The sequence below is a fragment of the Solanum tuberosum genome, unplaced genomic scaffold (assembly GCF_000226075.1).
Source record: "Solanum tuberosum cultivar DM 1-3 516 R44 unplaced genomic scaffold, SolTub_3.0 scf00676, whole genome shotgun sequence".
Lineage (NCBI taxonomy): Eukaryota > Viridiplantae > Streptophyta > Magnoliopsida > Solanales > Solanaceae > Solanum > Solanum tuberosum.
This window is the reverse complement of record NW_006239593.1, coordinates 18,777-24,014: the sequence shown is the minus strand read 5'-3', so window position 1 is coordinate 24,014 and position 5,238 is coordinate 18,777. Positions and strand designations below refer to the sequence as shown.

At 38.1% G+C, this 5,238-nt stretch overlaps 1 long non-coding RNA gene across 1 annotated transcript; it reads right to left on the bottom strand.

Annotated features, from left to right (window-relative positions):
• Window positions 1–2,869: 2,869 nt before the first annotated feature.
• LOC107058864 (uncharacterized) lies at window positions 2,870–3,642 on the bottom strand. Its single transcript, XR_001472378.1, has 3 exons — window positions 3,542–3,642; window positions 3,360–3,463; window positions 2,870–3,081 (listed from the first exon to the last, which is right to left on the bottom strand). It is a non-coding gene; the product is annotated as an uncharacterized lncRNA (long non-coding RNA).
• Between the last annotated feature and the right edge of the window lie 1,596 nt (window positions 3,643–5,238).

Here is a 5,238-nt window from a genome sequence, read left to right as displayed (position 1 = left end):
AAAAAAATAAAAAATTGAAATTAGAAATATCTTTTAAAAACAATTTTTAATATTTTTTTTGGGAGGGGGTGGGGTAAAAAATTGAATTTAAAAACAAGCTTTAAAATTATTATTTAATTTTTTTGGAGGGGGGTTGCTTGGGGGGAGGTTTGAGGGTAGGGACAAAATAAATTGATTTTTTCAACAAAAAAGTAATTGGAAGAGAGTTTTGAAAAATGTTTTCCATAAGTTTTGAAGGGAAGTCATTTTTCTTAAATTTGAGGAAAATGAGTTGATTTGGAAAACATTTTCCAAAACATTTAACCCAACCAAACATGAGAAAATTGGAAAACCTTTTCTATTTTCCTTCATACCAAACACACCCTAGATCCAAAAAGGCATCACTAGTGAGAATGAATAAGCAAGTTGTGAGCCTCCTGCTGCTCTCTTACTTTGACGCGTCCATTATATTCCACACAAAATGACAAAAAAAGGAGTTTCCAAGCACTTTCATTTCATTGCGATTGTTTATCAAGTTCCATTACGGCACCTTAATTAATTCATATTTTGGTTTATGTTAAGGAGTTGACCTTTTTTTATTATTACCCCTCTATTCTATACTCCATTAAGCTAATTAGTGAGGTAATGCATTAAGAGAAAATATTCAATGTCATAATTTAAACTATATTTTTCACTACTTTACTTTGTGAAATCATAAATATAACTTTGTAGTAAGTAGTACTTTCATGTTACTAATTACTTGTCCACTTTTGAATTGATACATCTATTAAGAAAATAATAATTGACATAGTAAATTTACTATTTTACCCCTATTAATTATGAAGTGGGTGAATCAAATACTTGAGATTTTCAAGAAATTCTACCTTTTTCAAAATAAATAATTGAGGGTATAATAGGTAAAAGAAATTTGTCCTTTCTTAATTTGTCAAAATTGACAAATAAAAAAGGAAAATTTGACAAGTAATTAGGAATAGAGGGAGTACAATTTATTTCCTAGGAAATATCAAACTTCATTAAAAAGAAAAGAGAAATATGGAAAAATATTCAACATCCATCTTAAACTTTGAACAATGGAAATCTTAGAAACTCAATTGTTGACTAGGTACATAAACTCCCACCTTTTTTGTGAGGATTCGATTCCCCACATTATTATCCCCTTCTCATTTTCCCTTCCGATATTATCTAAATCATGGTTAGAAATTTACTTTAGGAATTAAATCTTAGCAATTTAATTTAATCTATGTCATATGTCACTAATACAAATAGAAACTTGGGGAAAATGGAGAGGACCCGGATCCAAAATAAAGTAACACTACTTCAAAATGGGATCCAAGTAGTCTTCCAATTGTTGTTGAATCTCAATTCCATGCTCTTCTAAGATAGTTGGTGTCACAACCCGATTTCTCAAGTCATGATGGCACCTACTATAACCCAACAGCAGGTAAGCCAACCCGTAACCCGAAACAACAAGTAATGGGTCTGAGGGTAGAAACTAAACAAGAGTAGGCAAATAACAATATAAACAGGCGGAAGTAAACCAAAAACATATATACAAATAAAGATCCCTCCCAGAACCTGGAAGTCACTAGTACAGAGCTACTAACAAAATGAGTACAACTCCCAAAAGTGGACAACAGAGATTGGACTGTCTCGAAAGGAAAAAGACAAGTCTATATATACAGATGGAGACTGAAATAGTAAAAAATGTCGTGTGCTCACCCCCGTCTCCTGATCAGTCTGCTCCAAGCTCGATCAACGTTGGCTACTAGTGCCTGGACATGCATCATGAAACAGATGCAGAGCATAGAATGAGTACCAAAACAACAGGTACCTAGTAGGCATCATAGGCCGACTAAACTTGAAAAGTAAAGGCAGTATGAAAAGAAGGAATACACAAATCGAGGTCAAGAACAAAAATCTAACTAACAAAGGAATGCACACGAGTGTACAAAGAACTAATTAAAGTAATCTATAAGCTAACTACACCTAACTGGACCCCATAAGCCCAGAAGGTACACTCGTGTGCAAGTTAAATAAAACCCGAACAGACCCCCATAAGCCCGACGAGTACACAGAATAACTATAACTAAAGAGAATTGCATATAAGAACCCAAGAACGAAGAACATCGAACCAGAACCTCAACCCTAATTAGTAGAATCTGACAGTACGGATGACCGGACCTCAAATCGGATGCTCACAAGAAGTACCCAAGTAACCAATCACAAATAACAAGTATAAGAGGCTGGAACTCTAACTGGATACTTTATATAAATATTTGGGCAATAGAGGCCGGAACTCTAACTGAATGCTCTATATAAGTATCTGGGCAATAGAGGTCGAAACTCTAACCGGATGCTCTATATAAGTATCTGGGCAATAGAGGCCGGAACTCTAACCGGATGCTCTATATAAGTATCATTGTAGTTGTTGAAAGAGTCCCAATCGATCTATTCTCATAAATGTCCGTGGATCGCCGTCCACACCTAGCCAATCAATGAAAGTCCTTGGAACCAAATCGAAAATCAAATTCAAATCGCGAAGCAGAACTAGTGTCGCTGACGTAACTTTTGAAGTTGTAACATCGGGGAAGTAAGGATAACTATCATCAGAGCAAACGTATGGCCTAGCTAAGGCCCAAACTATCAGGCTCAAGTCTGCTACACCAGTCTATAGAGATCTAAGTCGGCCGAGCGACATCGGGACAAAACTAAGGCCTATCGGATCTGCATCATGTATTTCTAAGGCAAGCCCTAGTCAAACCTAAACTAAGGCCCAAATGCTTCAACAAATAGTAAATTAAGCATGCAAGCACTCCACATAGCGAGGAGGGTTAATTAATAAAACAAATCATGCTCACAGTTACCCGATAGTTCTTGAAATAGGCCGAAAACATGATTTCCAAACACCTATGCATGATTCAATCACTACCAACCCAAATCCCAACTAATCAACATGCATTCACACTCTCAAGCTCAATCTAAGAGAGGGAAACCGTAGCCTACCTGTAAGCCGATCACACGCGCTCCAAAATCACTTCTTCGGAGCTTTCCCTTTCCAAATGTCCTCGAAACGCTGCCCCGCTATCAAAAATAGAGTCACAACGTTATTACGGTCGTTTAGACACCAAAATCACAACAAACGGAGACGGACCAATTTCGGGGTCAAAACGGGGAAAGTGGGACCCGCGCTGGAAATTCCGGAATTAACCTCAAAAGTGGGTCCTAACCAGTTCCCCCAGCTCATGTCTCAAAATGGGACACAATTCGGGGCTCGGGAACAACACAATATCAACATGCAACTAAAATCCAAATTTTCTCAAAAACTAGAAATGGGACAGCAGTTGAATCAGTATATTTACCAGAAACTGGAGGTCTACATTGAAATGCGACAACACCACGACGTTCTCCTCGAAAAACCACTCAAGATAGCCTCAAAAAATCACTGAAATCGGACCTAGAATGGCTGAGAAAACAAGTCTCAAAATCTTCCAAAATCAAGCTCACAAAAAGGTCATGGCAGCAGGTGTTTTATGAAAATTACCTCAAACGGGGACCCCAAATCACTATCCAAGCTCACCAACGCGTTGTCCTCGAAAAATCTCACAATTTTGCCTTTAGAATCGCCCAAATCGGTTGAGAGATGAGAGAGTTATGAGGGTTTTGAAGTTTGGGAAAGTTGGCTGATATATCTGCAATTATAGCAGATATTTTTGCAATTTTCCAAAAACTAAAAACTCCGACGGGGTGCTCCGAACTCGTTCGGAACCCCGTGCACACGAACGAGATATGCAAACATACCAAATTCGATATTTCGGACTCAACGGCGCAGTCAAAATTTCCATCAAAGGTCATCTCAATAAAAAGTGGGTCCCACTTCCAAATGCCCTTTTAAGTCAAAAACTACAAAAGAGCTCCGAAAAATATCGAAACCCTAGAGACACAAAAGAAAGGTCAATCCAGACCAAACTTGACATTTCGAAGCTAACCGCGCTGACGAAATTTTCATTCGAGCGCGTTTTCCAAGAATGTTGACCAAAGTCAACCTTAAGCCAAATTTCAAAGGCTAAAACGCCTAATGATCCAAACTCACATCGAAGGCCTCGATACTCGTTCCAACTATGCTACTAGCCTAATTTGGCTACTCCGGAGCATATGGAACCGTCAGAATTCTATTCTGAGGTCGTCTTCTTGAACTTTTGATCGAAAATGATCGTTCAAGGTTCATAAGCTCCAAAACACAAAAACTCGCACCAAAACCAAAGTAACGACCAGGTGACCGAACTGTCAGTCCCAGCAAGTCATGACTTGGGGTCGCTAGAATGCTTTAAACGACATACAGAAGGCAAGACATAGAAATGACCTGGAGGGTCATTACAGTTGGATCCGCTATATGCATTACATTACCTTCTTTAATATTACCATCCACAAAGTAACTGGTTGGAAGATTTTTATAATCTTTTGATTTTTTAGAATTCACTCTACCCATAGTATCGTACACTGTTTTTCCTGTTAATAGTAGAAAGAGAAGAACCCCAAAGTTGTAGACATCAGTTTTTTGAGTAATAATAAACTGGTGGATATATTCTGGAGCATACCCAAGTGTTCCGAGTGCACCATCATCTAGTAACTCCAATTTCCCTGGAGGCAATGATATGGAGAGTGTGAAGTTCAATATTTTAGCAATGCCACTCTTCTGATCAACTATCACATTGTGTTGCTTTATATTTCTGTGGATGATGGGCGTAGTAAATTCAGTATGTAGGAAAACTATTGCAGAAGCAACCTCACATGCAACTCGTAATCGATTTCCCCAACATAGTGATTTACTATTTTGATCATCACCATTATCCTTTTTGTAAAGTAAATCGAAAAGAGATATAGCTTCAACATATTCAGACACCATAACTGGTTCTTCAAATTCTAGACAGCAACCGACAAGTCTCAACACATTCTTCAGATGACTCATCTGAGCAGTAATCGCTATATCTCGGTGGATATTGCTGAATGAACATGTATTGAACCTAACTAAAACGGGGCGGTTGTCTAGCGATCCTGTAACCGTAGACTCATTGGCAAGCTCCATTATTGTGGTTTAAGAGTGTCTAATTGCATTCTGTATCGCTATGGCAGTGAAGTAACGGATGGGAATTCTGCAATTTCCGTCGCATAAAGCAAGAAGCTCCTCAAGTACGGCACTTCCATTCTTTAAATAACAATCATGCTCTTTCTTCCGCCTTT